The sequence below is a fragment of the Leuresthes tenuis genome, unplaced genomic scaffold (assembly GCF_036924035.1).
Source record: "Leuresthes tenuis unplaced genomic scaffold, fLeuTen1.0.hap1 SCAF_5, whole genome shotgun sequence".
Lineage (NCBI taxonomy): Eukaryota > Metazoa > Chordata > Actinopteri > Atheriniformes > Atherinopsidae > Leuresthes > Leuresthes tenuis.
The window spans coordinates 30343469-30359010 of NW_027325359.1; positions in this window are offsets into that span (position 1 = coordinate 30343469).

Sequence of the window (15542 nt, forward strand, 5' to 3'; positions counted from 1 at the left end):
AGATTTTAGGAGCATAAAACTAAAACGCAGCCTCACCTTGTTTAGTCCTGACTCTGGGCACCAGCAGGAAACCCCTCCCTGAGGTTCTCAGAGTTCAAGTTGGTCCATATGGCTCTAACATGTCAGAGATGTACTTTTGCGCTAGACCATGAAGAGACTTGTACACAAGCAGAGCTGTTTTAAAGTCTATTCTCTGAGCGACAGGAAGCCAGAGCAGAGACCTGAACACTGGACTAATGTGGTCGTATTTCCTGGTTCTAGTCAGGACACGAGCAGCAGCGTTCTGGATGTACTGCAGCTGTCTTACAGCCTGTTTAGAGCCCAGTGAGCAGGCCGTTACAGCAGTCCAACCTGCTGGAGACAAATGCATGGATTAGTCTTTCTAAGTCTGGTTTAGACACTATTCCTTTGATTCTGGCCATGTTTTTTTAGATGGTAAAAAGCTGCACAATGATTTCAGTTTTGTCTGGAGAAAATAGTTTTGCATCCACACACTGATCTGTTCGATGCAGTGACCCAATGTATCTACAGGCCCGTGTTCTTCTGCCGTCAGTGACACGTAGGTCTGAGTGTCATCTGCATAGTTGTGGTAGGACACATTATAGCTGCGTATTAGCTGGCCTAATGGGAGCATGTACAGATTGAACAATAGGGGTCACAGGATTGACCCCTGTGCTCATACAATCATAATTATGATAGACTGTCATATTCCCAGGTGGCTTAAAAAGGTATCATATCAAATACCTTATTCAAAGCTGTGGAATGTAAGTTTCTGGAAGGACAGAATTCAGGACAGGCAGGCAGTCAATATTTTCATGATTTTTATAAAAGTCTTTAGAAAACTAATTCATTATAGAGAATTCATAGAAGTGCTGTCATATTTGTTGTTATGTGAGACTCAAAATACCCATTTTCTGTTAAACAATCAATAAATAAGGCACAATTACACGTAATCTTGACCGTAGACAATCAGCCAATCATATCAATCAATAATTGCACTTCGGTACGGCTCATCCCCGGGGGGACGCGCTAGCAGAGTGTCGCCAAGTGTGAAGAGATGCGTGAAGTTTACCCGAATATTTGTCAGACTGATCAGATCTGAGGAGAAGGTATATCACATATCTTATATTTTGTAATCATTTAATAACTTTCAATCTGTTCTTCTTACTTTGCCATGAAGTTTATGAATGCTCACCTTGAATGTTTGGTGCATACGGGTTTTCTATTTCAAAGACAGGGTCCAGAGCTTTCAGCACCACCTAGTGGACAAACAACAAACTTGATCTCAATGTGAGATTTGTTTATGTGTTCATACAATTTAAATGGCACAAATGTAAAATTGTTGCAGATTTACACAAACTGTTTCAGAGTTTTATCGTCTTTAGTTATTATACAAATAACTGGAAGTTTTAATAAAACATTTTAATGATTATTTAATCACTGAAGTCTGTATTGAGTACAATTAAACATGGTACCTCTCCACCAGTGGACGGTTCTGATCCGGAGTATCTGCTGTCACAGACAACATCATCAACGCTGTCTGCCAATTCCTGTGAAACTGAAGGGAAATGAAGAGCACAATCTTCTGCAAAGTAACGAAAGACCTTCCAGGTTCGACCAAAATCCTTTGAGCGCTCCACTAACATGGCTGCCGGCCGAAAACTCTGCAGAAAGGCAGCACAAGGGGTGAGATCTCAGTCTGAATCCCACTGTTTGCTCAGGCAGAAGATAAAAAAAAGGATTAACTTCCCCTCTCAGGAAAAAAACATTAAGCCTCAAATCGAGAATTAAAACTCAAAACTTAACAATTTTACATTATTATAAGGTTTTCTTGATCTTTCACTACTAGCCTAAAAACTACATACTACTGAATGTATACTGAGATAAAAAATATAGAAGTTCAAGTCTCTGATTTATCACTTCAGATATGTTATGTACAGTTATGTTCAGGGTAGCACTTCAGATTACAGCTTTGTAATACAACAGCAACATGTTCACATGTTTGTGGTAATAAACTAATTATAATGATGTGATAAAGGTGAGATGTTTTCAAAGTATATTGATTACAATAAGTGACCATTCAGAATATATATGTATATTCATCCCTTATGGACAGATATTATTTTGTTTCAAGGTAGGGCTTCAGAGGCTCATCAGCCTCATCCAGGACTTCCTGCTCCAGCTCATGAAGCTCAACCTGCTTTAGGAGCTGCTGGAACACTTCTACTTTGCCATCATTCAGTCTATTCTCTGCTCCTCCATCCCTGCTTGGTTTGGATTGGCAACCAAACAGGAAAAGAACAGACTGTAACGGACAATTAGGTCTGCAGAGAAACTTATTGGTGTCAGCCTGCCCTCCATCCAGGACCCGTACCTGTCCAGAGTCAGGAAACAGTCAGGTAACATCTCTGCAGACCCATCCGTTCTACGGTCGTGCAAAGCCACCGTAGACAACCGACCAATCAGGTGGCCCACTGGCCTTTGACCGTAGACTACCAATAGCTTCGCCGGACTCACCAGGCAGCCATAAAGCGACCGTAGACAACCGACCAATCAGGTGGCTCACCGACCTTTGACCGTAGACTACCAATAGCTTCGCCGGACTCACCAGGCAGCCATAAAGACACCGTAGACAACCGACCAATCAGGTGGCCCACTGACCTTTGATTGTAGACTACCAATAGCTTCGCCGGACTCACCAGGCAGCCAATCACATATCAGAGAAAGCGAAGAGACGGTGCGAGCGAAATTTGGATATTGTTTTTGCCAACGACTTCGACAGTTTATCTGTTAAAGAAGTTAAAAACAACCAAACAACCAACACAGGGACACAGAAGATACAAGATAAAGACATTCTGCCCCGTAAAGATGATGTCCTCATCAAAAGGTCTGAACAGCAGAGTTTATGCTCGCGATGAAGACTTCACCTCTGCTGTAGACAAGTTGAAGGACTGAGATGTAAATATGCCTTAACAATCTGTAAATATTCTGAACGAACTCACTGTACATATAGAAATGATATGTACATAGTAATTGTAAATAGTTTCATATTTTTATAAATGTGATTTTTTTTCATGTTAAAAACAACTTTACTGCTGTGTAAAATATCCTATTTGACTTACTGCTGTGTTGTGGTTCACTTCAGTTGATTGAAATCGTTTTAAATTGTATGCACAAAGATTTGAATCAAGTTTTAAATTGTAGTGCTTTGATGTCAGCAGCTTAGTATAATAAAAAGTTTGAATTTTCATTCTTAGCCAGGTTTAATGACACGTTGTATTACACTGTAGTTTATTTTAAAGTTCCCAATTTCATGCACTTTGTTCAATAAAACTGCTGCTATAAGCATGAAGCATGAGTTATGTAATATCATTCAATGTTTTTGTGATTGTTGAAGATTTGGAACACGGATGCAGACATTAGGTAAGATAAGGTTGAGGTAGATGGTAAGGGATCAGGAGTTAGAGGAGTTAAAGAACAAGTTTAACTCAGTGGCCTCCTTCTATCCCCTGGCCACTATTTTTTTCATGGCCAGCGATGGTTCTCAGACCACTCCACACCTCCCTCATGTTGTTTTGTTGGAGTTTGTTCTCCCAACTTTCTCCTGTAAGACTCCTCGCCCTCAGTTCAATCTGCACTTAGCAGCCGTATTACTTACAGATAAGCACATGTAAAACAATATTACATCATTTTGCGCATGTAAACAGATCAGAATCGGCTTCAGAAATATTTAACTACTTTTAACCAGCCTTCAACCATCCTTAAATATATCAATTGTTCTGTAAAAAGCATAAATGGCATTGAAAAAAAAAAGATCACTCTCACAAATATGCTTTAAATCAAATTAATTATATTTTATTGATTGTTGGTAGCAAACAGTACAGTAGCAAGTGAATAAATGACATCAATTGTGTTTCATGTGGCAAGGCAAGTTTATTTGTAGAGCACAATTCGTACACAAGGCAATTCAAAGTGCTTTAAAGATACATAAAATCACAAGAAGGCAAATAAAATAATTCCATAAAACAGAAAATAATCATTAATCAATTGAATGAAAAGTGAAGAGAGTCATATGCACAGCTAAATAGAACTGTTTTCAGCCTGGATTTAAACATTGTCAGAGTTGAGGCCTGTTTCACATCTTCTGGAAGACTGTTCCAGATTTTAGGAGCATAAATATAAAAAGCAGCCTCACCTTGTTTAGTCCTGACTCTGGGCACCAGCAGGAAACCCCTCCCTGAGGTTCTCAGAGTTCAAGTCGGTTCATATGACTCTAACATGTCAGAGATGTACTTTTGCACTAGACCATGAAGATACTTGTACACAAGCAGAGCTGTTTTAAAGTCTATTCTCTGAGCGACAGGAAGCCAGAGCAGAGACCTGAACACTGGACTAATGTGGTCGTATTTCCTGGTTCTAGTCAGGACACGAGCAGCAGCGTTCTGGATGTACTGCAGCTGTCTTACAGCCCGTTTAGAGCCCAGTGAGCAGGCCGTTACAGCAGTCCAACCTGCTGGAGACAAATGCATGGATTAGTCTTTCTAAGTCTGGTTTAGACACTATTCCTTTGATTATGGTGATGTTTTTTTAGATGGTAAAAAGCTGCTGATGTTATTGATTAAATCTGACTGTTAAAGTTCAGGTCTGAGTTCAATATTACCCTTAGATTTCTAACTTGATCATTAGGTTTTAGAGAGAGAGTCTCAAGGTGACCAATAACACTGTCTCTTTGTTTCTGTGGGCCACAGACAATGATTTCAGTTTTGTCTGGAGAAAATTGTTTTGCATCCACACACTGATCTGTTTGATGCAGAGACACAATGTATCTACAGGCCCGTGTTCTTCTGCCGTCAGTGACACATAGATGTCATCTGCATAGTTGTGGTAGGACACATTATAGCTGCGTATTAGCTGGCCTAATGGGAACATGTACAGATTGAACAATAGGGGTTACAGGATCGACCCCTGTGCTCATACAATCATAATTATGATAGACTGTCATATTCCCAGGTGGCTTAAAAAGGTATCATATCAAATACCTTATTCAAAGCTGTGGAATGTAAGTTTCTGGAAGGACAGAATTCATTGAGGTGCTATCATATTTGTTATTGTGCGAGACTCAAAATACCCATTTTCTGTTAAACAATCAATAAATAAGGCACAGTTACACTTAATCTTGATCATAGACAATCTGCCAATCATATTAATCAATAATTGCACTATGGACCGGCTTCATTGGGATTGGGTCCCGCCGGGACTCAAATCTCGCGGGAGAGGGCTGTATGAACTTTGCTGCGGGCGGGCGCGGGCGCAGTGTTGCCAGGTCTCGTGTACGATAATTATCGTATTTGTATGATGATTTTGCCCTGTGTACGATGTATGATCAATAATCCCCAAAAAGGCTAAATATATGATCGTTTGACCATTCTGTGAATGTGTGGTTGTAATCGGTTGTAAAAGCCTGTCGCAACTGTCTGTCGGATTTTTTTGTGAACCCTGAAGGTATTTCCATTTCCATGTGACAAGATTCAAGCCAATCATACTTTTCTATGTGAGCTACAAGTGACGTGCATGTGTTTACCTCAGACGTTCCTAACAGTAGGTGGCCTCCAGGCTTGATTAGGCTCATTAGTTCCCACTCGTCATTGTTTATGAGGACATTTAGCCTAAATGGTAATGGTAAATGGACTTGTATAGCGCTTTTCTAGTCTAACTGACCAGTCAAAGAGCTTCACGACATGCTGCATTCACCCCACTCACACACAGTCATACAGTCTTATTAAGATTCTAATCATTCAGGCAACGTGGGGTTCAGTGTCTTGTCCAAGGACGCTTCGACATGTAGCCCAGGGAAGCCAAAGGTCGAACCACCGACCTTCCGATTGGTGGGCTCTTCCTCCTGAGCTACAGCCGCCGCTCAACGCAACTGTGGGGCTGCTGATGCAAAGCCGTGAGTGCCTGTTAGATTCAACACTCGAGTGACTATAGCGCATCAAAGACTTGTTATTTTAGTTAAGACAGGTGTACGATAATTTCCCTCAAAATACGATAATTTTATGTCTCTGGTACAATAATACTACATTTCCCACCTGGCAACACTGTCGGGATGTATCCTAGCGACAGGATGTCAATAAATGATGTGGAAAGGAAGCTCAAAGAAGGTCTTTACAACACAAAGACAAAGCAAGGCAAGTCTGACATTTGGAGAAGTTTCTCAATTGTCCATGAATCTCTTTATTAACGGCCTATAAAATGACGTGTTTTCTCCCGCGGGACGGGACAAGACACAGAATCAATGCATTTCTATTATTGTGCGGGCATAAATTCTAAATGTTTTCCGGGTGCGGGCGGGAGTGGTCAGAAATTTAGCGGGAGCGGGATGAAGAAAACAGTCCCGCGCAGGGCTCTAATCCAGACCTCAGTTCTAAGGGACTTAATTGTACAAATGACAACCTGGCGCCACATTATCCGGGTTCTGTAAGACAGTACCGCACAGTACACCGACTTTCCACAATTTTGACATGTCACTTTTTTGGAAGTAAAACACCCTGACTTCATTTTTTCCCCCAGTGTCATACATTTCTCTTGGGTTTGAGGAAGAACCACGCTTTGCCTCCGATGTGTTGATCAGTGTGTGAATCTGCAGCCTGGTCCATTGATTAATTTCCACAGACACCTCAGTCTTCTTCTTCTCCTGGCTCTCAACGTAGGAGGCCGCATTTTTACTCTCTCCTGATTCTGCCCTCTCCCATATCTCTCTTGCTTCTCTTGTCTTGTCCGGTCCTGTCTCAACTTCAGTGCCTCTCTCTGCATTGCTTTCAAACTAAATCATGGAATTGATCAGCTGGTCTCTAAACGCAATTGACAAAATCATTGCTACAAGAAGCTCGGGTCCAGGGGAACCCACCTGTCCCGACGGAACGTTTGCCGCTGGGTACACGAGGGACTCCTGGGAGACGTGGAGAGTCGTGTGCCTGTCGAGTCTTTCCGTTGAAGACGTGGAGGATCTATACATATTCGGAACCATGATAGCGGGCTTTCTGCTGATTGGATTAGGCATTGCCCTGGTGTATCGCAAAATTCGGAAGTCGGAGACAGCAGTCACAGGCCCAAAGCTGTCCGGCATGTTTGAATTGGTGGGCAGAGATATTTGTGCTCAGACTGTGGTCATTAACCGCAATATGGAAAACATCTTGGTGAAGCTGGTGGCTTTTCCAAGGTGTATGGATCGTTTTTGTGACCAGAATGGACAAACAGAGTGAGTCGTGTCCATTGAAAACGACTACTTGCCCTAACCAACAATCATAATCTAATCTGCATTCCTGCTCTCCTGGCAACGGCCTTGGCCAAGGCCGCTGCTGAAACAACTCTCCTGAAATCACTGCTGTGAGACGCTCTGAACTACTTCTCCCCGATTGTTGACTCCGACTGGGACCCAATCAAGGACTTCTTGACATCTTGTGAACTGAAACATTGGTTGAGAGCCAGACATAGCAACTCTCTGGGCTTTTCCCCCTCTCCTCTCCTCTTCGGAGTTTCAGAATTAATCGAAAATGTTGTGAATGAATCTTAATTTAAAGGATTTGGTAAAGGGGTTACTATCATTGACTAATTTATGAAGAATGTCTTTGTCATTGTGTACTAAGAAGTAAATTATGAGTTAAGAGCTTATGAAATGATCTAGTACTTGACAATACAGTTTTTGCATTATTGATGTTGAATTTCTCCGTAGAATCACTTTTTGGCCAAATGTAGGAATGATTTGGGGATGTCTTTGGTAAGATCTATATTGTTAAGGGTTACGTAAAAATATCTAATCGTATACAGACTTAATCATATGAAATATAGGACTTGTTGGTGAAAGCTGGATAGCTTAATGAACCATTTCGTTTTATAGCATAGTCTCATATGAATATAGGTTATACATGTTATCTTTGAAAAAAGCGTAGCCTAACAGGCAAAGCAAATTTCGAATTCCCCAAAGTGTAAATACATTTAACACAGTAAAATGTCACACTAACATGAGGTCTAAAAGAAACATGTTCAACCAAACTGATGGTGGGCTAGCTTACTTGGCTAAGAGGTGACTGCTACCGTTAGCCTAGTTTTCTTCCAGACAAACGTAACAGTGTTAGCTTTTCTGGAATTTCGTGTTGCTTTTGCTTTGTGAAACAAAATAATCCCATGGTACAGAAGCTGTACTCTACATCAGTTAGGACCATCATGTATTGCAGCCTGAAGCTAGCAGTTTTGGAGCTAATGGGGTGTGCTAATGCTAACATTCTTGTTATTTCTTATCAACTGAGAATACCGGAGCACATTTATTCCTAAAATGACTGAACAGCGTGACTATGATCCTGGGCAGCAGGATTTGAGGATGTACTTTGTACTAAAGATGTACTTTGACCATATTTAATTTGTCCATTTTAAACAAACATTTTAGGGACATGTGGTAATGTCATTTGCTTGTATTAGTAGTTTGTAGAAGCATAACGTTTGCTGAAAACTGCTGAATAAATTATTTTGGGACTGGATAGTGTCGTGGTATAATTGCCACCTTTCGTGTGGAAGATGTGAGTTCAAATCCCCTGCATGAAAGGTATTGTCTCCAGTAGGGGTCCTTAGGCAAGACCTCCTTACCCTACCTGCCTATCTGTAAGTTGCTTTGGAAAAAAGCGTCTGCTAAATGCATAAACATAACATAACATTTTGCCATCTAAAACAACTCACCCCTCAAAAATTGAGCAAGAGCTTGTCACTTTTACGACAGACAGAAACATAACAGTAAAGGAGGAGGATTACAGAGCTTGTTAGCAATACATGGTGTAATCCTGGATGTGTCATTGAGAAGGAGCATCTCTGCCTCCCAGATGTTGAACTGCTGGCTATGAGTTGCTGTCCATGTTTACACCTGTGTTACCTGTCATGGCTGTGTGTGTACTCTCCAGCAAAGTTGTTGCCAGGCTACAAAAACAACACCTCAACTCCATTTATGTTCCATCCATCCATTATCTTCCGCTTATCCGAGGTCGGGTTGCAGAGGCAACAGGATCCCGAGGCGTTCCCAAGCCAGATGTAATAGCTCCACCAAGTTCATGGTCTGCCTCGGGGCCTCCTCCCAGTTGGATGTGCCTGAAAAACCTGCAAAATAAATCAATCCTTTGCTTTGTCTTCTTGCAGATAATAATAACAACAGATGGTCTATTATTATATCCAAGTAATTAGATGAAAATGCCTGATTTTCTCATTATGAATAACAAGACAGACTTCAAAAGTGCACAGTGGTGAACCAGATCAAATTTATTCAGTTTCTTTGTGTCATTGTGAAGAGGATTGCAATCATTCCACTCAAATATTTAATTCCCACCATGTTCGTGCTGCTGGAGACGCTTAACTAAAAGCGATCAAAGCTGTATCATCCAAATACGGCCGAATACATTGACTTGGTGTATCTGTGCGATAATCAGTGTAAAGAGTAAAAAGCACAGCTGATCTCACACAGCTCCAACATAAGTCATAATGACTGAAGTCAGAGTTTTGTTCACCTTTACAAATTGAACTCTTTTTAAGAACAGAAACAAACCAGTTGAACAAATAAATATTTAATACCTGCTGAATATTTTTTCACTCCAAAATGTCTCCTTGTATCATCTAAAATACATCTTAAAGTATAATTCTTCATCTTAAGTATAATTCCCTTCACTTCTGTGTATATTGTCACTCTAATGTGGACATGAGGATTGGTTTTATCTAAATAACTCAAGTTACTCTCTGACTGTTTAAGATAATTAAAATGAAATATTTCAAGAATGTTTTAATTGCTCCTTTAACCTTTTATTTATTTGATGCAAAACTTTAGTTGAACTCAAATGAAAAGCAGTGAATAAAATCTCAGTCTTTGCTGGATATTTTCATCAGTTCTGAGAGAAAAGAAAATGCAGAAATCAAACATAGTTTTTACATTTTTATTGATTTTAAAAAATGTTTGTTGGTTTTTTTTGTACATTGTTGTATCGTTCATTTGTAATTTATAGTAACAGATAAAACTGTTTCTTTGGTGGATGGAAGTGTTTTGGTTAATGGAAGCAGTGCAAGTAACGTCCAATCGGAGAAATAAAAATTAGAGACAGAAATCCAGGATTGGCTTCTTCTCTCCGGTTGGAGGCTGGATTTCATCGCTTTATCTAAATAATCGAGGGCATGATGGAGGTCCTCCAAAGCACAAGAAAAACCTTTCTGTGATGTCAGATTTCTTGGAAAGAGCATTTAGGTGTGTTTTGATGTTGGACACAATTATTTGGTCAATCAGGGGTTCATCTAAACTCATGAAAATCAGCACAGTGTCTGGACCGTGCCACATTTTACATAGCTTCTTGAAAATGGCCTTGTCCAGGTTTGGAATTTTGTTTTTGTCGATATTCGGAATGTCTCCCTCAACTTCAGCCCAAAGCTTCTGGAACAGCCGGTCAGATACGGAATCAAAAACTTCTGGAGGCCAGATGTTCACTGAGGACTTAACATTCTTTAAAATGATTCTTTCAATAAGTCTTTGTAAAGCTGATTCGATTGTTTCCTCTGGTAATATGGCTCCTTTACAACTGTCTTGTGATCCAGTGGTAGCCACTGAAGTCATTCTTACAGGTGTGTTTACCTGCGGGATGGGTGGTGACTGTGCTGCTGGTACTAAACTTGGATCTTCTTGAACCTCTCCAGTCTGAGAGGAGACAGGTTCCTGGTCAGAGTCTGGGGCTGCTTCATCTTCCGGCATCAGCTCGGCCTGAATGTTTGTGTCCACAGACTGACGGCAGGCATCAGTTTGTGTGGACTCTGGATTCTTCTCTTTAGGTTTGAATAAATTAATAAAGGCCTTGCTTGCAGAAAACAACCTTTTGGTGATGCCGGGTTCCTTGTCGGGTTTCAGGTGTTTTTTGAAACAGGAGACAAGGATGTTGTCCACTAATGGGTCTCCTAACTTCATCAAAGGCAGCACAGAGTCTGCTGCACAGCTCCATTGCTTGCAAAGACTTTTAAAAATGATCTTGATGAACTTTTTTGTTCTCTCCCGGTTTGTTGCAAAATGTTGTCCCTTAACCTCAGTCCAGATTTTCATAAAAAGTCGCTCACTGATGGCATCACAGTCTGATGGAGAACATCTCAGCTTTGACTTGTCACTGGCCTTCTTAATAAGTGAGCCAACCAGTAGGACTAGGTATGCTCTTCGTTCTTCTTCCTGTTCATGTTCTTCAGATAGGAGGGCACCGACTGAATCTGCGGCCTCAGGCTTTACGACCTCAGCAGCAGTGACTTCTGATGACTCCTGCTGCTGAGGGAATAATTCCTCGTCAGCAGAATCCTCGGCAATAAAATCCTCGGCAATAAAATCCTCCACAAGTGTTACCTCATAGTCCACAGTTGTTACCTCTGAGGTCTTTTCTTCAGGAACAGAGTCCTCCATCGGTGCGACTTTGCACATTTTTCTTAAAAAGAAGCTCTTGATCCTGCTTCCCATTCCTTTTTTTTTAGGTGTTTGACGAGAAGCAGGAGAAGCTCTCTCTTCCAAAGTCTTCTTTTCTGAAATCGTAAAATGCTCTTCTGTCTCAGGAGCGGGCTCATGTTTTTTGATCTTCACCTCAGCTCCTGGTGTGTGAAATGAACAGCTCTGAGTTGTTTCTTCAGTCGCTGCCACTTCAGTGTTTTTTATATTGCACATCATGCAAATTAGATCTCTTATCATCAACGATGCTTGCAATCCTATATCAGCTCTGCGGGAGCCAGATTTTCTTCTAGGGTCTCCATGGTCCTTTCCAGAGGAGGAGGAACGCTCGACTCTCTCCGCCACCTCTTTCACCAGTAAATGGTTAAATTTTTCTGAGCTTACAGAGGAGACTTCCTGCGATACGCCCAGAACCTCTGCAAAGGTTTTGGGCACCGTGTCACCAACAGTGGCCTCCACATCTGCAGAAGTTAAACATTTATCTTTTGGATTCTGTAACATGGAATCCACAATAATATCTATAATATTATTTGAAATTTCTGCGAGAAATTCTCTGGTGTGTTTGTCAGGAATGCCGATTGTCAAACACGCCCATTGGTCTTGTGTCATTTCATTGAGAAATGACTCAATCAATGGTCTAACCATGTTGGCCGTTTCATTCTGTGAACTCGTTGTTCCGTTCATGGTGATTATTGAAAGTAGTGTGTTACGATTAATAAACTTTTACTAGTTGTGCTTTGGCGAAAATAAATGTTTGTCTCTCACAAACTCGAATGTTTCTGTGTCCAAGGAAAACAGAATTTAGAACGATGGACAATATATATATATGTATAAATATATATCTATACACCCGAGCAGGGGTTACGTCAATGTGACGTCAATCACATCAGGGAAACAGAACATCGCGTCAACAAAACAAAAGGGCGCGAAGTTTAACCACGCCCACAAAACGCGACAGCAACTGTTGAGGGTAAAAAATAAGGATTAGAAACAGTTGTATATATATATATTATATTTAGTGTGTTTTAAAACGGGACTAAGCAGTTTTTCATTTATTTTGTAGTTGCTATATCAGTGCAGTAATCATACCAGTCGGTAGAGGGCGCGAAACGCTGAGAAGGAATTTAAATCCTCTGAGATTAAAACTGCAGAATAATTACTGCAGCGGTGCTGAAATGTCCCCGATTTTTTTTCTCAGATGGGTTATTATTTTTCGTCAAAATCCTCAGGATTTACCTTGCACAAATCATAAAAGCAAAGCGATTAATTAGTAATACAATACAATTATTTATTTGTCACATTTTGATATATAAAAGTTCAAACGTTTAGCCTTTGTGTTGCTATGCTAGGCTATTCTGGGCTAACGGTCCTGCTGCTAATCGATTGGTGACCGAAAAAACTGGGATGCCAGAGTCTCCAATGGCCGCTTGTTTTGTAAATTAATCTCGGCTGAAATACAACAAGAACAATTTCAAACATTTGCATTCTGTAATACATTTAATATTTTATTTAGTTTGTAGAATATGTATTTATTTTCCCACGAAGGTGATTTAGTAAAGGAAGTAGGTTACAATAGCCCAAATAAGCCTCTTGTCAGTATGTATCTATTGTGTTATTGATGCCCAAGAACAACATTGTGGCCATTCGTATTGGGCATTTCATCGTGTTTCAGTCCTTCATCAGTTTAAATTAGTATTTTCTGTGTTCTCTGGATATGTTGAGAATAAGGTTTAAATGGAGTTAAATCTTGACACACACCAAAAAAAGCTTCATACCGTTTTCAATACAACAGAGGGAAAAATTACACATTAAGAGTTTTACTTTTTCAGGTTAGCAGCACCTAAACTCCTAACTAATGAAAGGGCTGCCATTTAAATTCACTTTAATGCACCAGTAAGCTGCTTGTTGAGCGGAAACAGGTAGATTTCTGCTCAATCCTGTTTTTTATAAGATTTTCATGATTAAAAAGTTTCTCTGTTGTGCATGTGTCTAAAATATTGTACTGCTAAGATATTTATGACAAAACTACTGTTGAATTTGAAGGTATTGTCGCGTTAGAGGGGGACAATCTGAGCATCTCTCAAAGTATTTGGATGTTTTTTCCCTGTTAAAGGAAGCAGAATACGTCCTTCATCTGAGCTGTGAACACCATGACGTTCTCTGCCTCTTTGTTTGTACTTCCAGCTGTTGTGTTCATGAACACACCCCTTCCCTGACACCCACCAACGCCACTGGGGCAGCAAATCCGATAACCCTGATCTTCCATATTTGTTCCTGAATTCAAGTTCCTGGATCAATGTCTGGTCCTAAAGAACTCCCAAAGGTATCCAGAGACAGCTTCATCAAAAATTCCCTCAGGCGTGAGGAAGAGGAGGAACCACCAGGGGAACATCCAACTCCATGAGGGTTGAACTCATTGTTGACCTTTGGAGAAGTGACCAGATAATTGATCAATTGAATAAAACCTCATTAATCCCACTATAAACAAACTGTTATTTATATTATTATGTAAAGTATTTCACCATGCCTCAGTCCTTAATCTTTTTACATTTAGAGTTTCAAGCTCGATTAACAATTCAGGAATAAACAAAAAACAGCTTGAATGATGTTGAATTAAATCCCAAATCAAATAAATTCACTTCACGTGACATCAAAGTGGGCTCACATCGGCTCCAGTAATCTATTCAGCCTTTAATGATTCACACAAAATATGATGATGACCAGCAGGGGGCCATATTGCTCTACCCAGGGATACTTTAGTACTTAAAGCTGTCAGGTTTTGGCAAAAACATTTCCACAGAAGAAAGGAATCAAACATTCCCAACAGCCTTTTCTCTTTACCTAAAACACTATCAGTGTTTGTGAACCTTTTGAAATATGTGGTTTCACAGCTTTCCCCTGTATTTAATAAGATATTTATTTAATTAGTCTGTCACCTTAAATGGTACACAGACTGTACTAATAATATAATTTTAGTCTATCAAACACAGGGTTTTTAGATTTAGTTGAATTAAATCAGAACTTGATGGCCTTCAGAAGAAGGCGGTCTCAAATAACTGAATGAATACAGCCTTTTGGTCTCTCATCCATCTCATTTGTGCTTCATCTCTACAGAGGAGGCTTGTAAAGGGCGTCTGTGGAACTGGTGTTCCCCTGACTTTTACTGGCTGTTCTTACACAACATTTTTCCTTCTGCAGAGCTTAAAGACCTGACCCATTCATTTGAATCAGGTGTGCTGGAGCAGGGAAACATGGAAAACATGCAGGGCGGTGTGCCTTGAGGACCAGGATGGGGGATCTCTGCATTAGAGGTGCTACAAATAATCAGAAGGACAGATTGAACGTTCATTTAAGTTGCCGTGTTTTGCTCAAGTTACCCATTAATTAAGTCTTGAATAACACTTAAATTATCCCAATTTGAGGAAGTGACGCCAACTAAATTAGACTAAATGGTATTAAATAGCAATAAATGCCCTGATTTAGCCAGTTGTATGTTGTAGGACTACATGAAAGCTTCCATTCAACTTAACACAGACTGTTTTTATGGTCATTGTCATGTGCCGTAGTACTGGCTGCATGTACATCACATATACATTGAAAACTAAACCATTTCTGAGCAAAACTGGTCTGTCACAATAGATTGATGTGAAACACCCAAATGGAGAGAGTTGAAGATAAAACTTAACTAAATAAAGTCAGAAGTCTAGAAATGAGGAGAGACTGGGAGAAATTGTCATATTTCTTTGCATTTTCCTACATAACTCAAGCAGCACTCGTCTTTTAATATGATATATGTCAATGAAACAAGGGTTTAAAACAGGGTTTTTGCTGTAAGATTAGAAGCTGGTGGTAAATGTAAGGTTTGGGTCAGTATGAATCTTTAACCGAACTTTAATGAAGTCATACAAATATTTGGAGATACAGGAATTATATCCGGAGAGGGCTGATGACTAATGAGCAATAAGAAACAGGTGGTGTTTGACAGGACCGAGAGATGAAAGCAGTCATGTCTCACTGAAATGCGCAGAAGGATAAAAGGGATAAATAA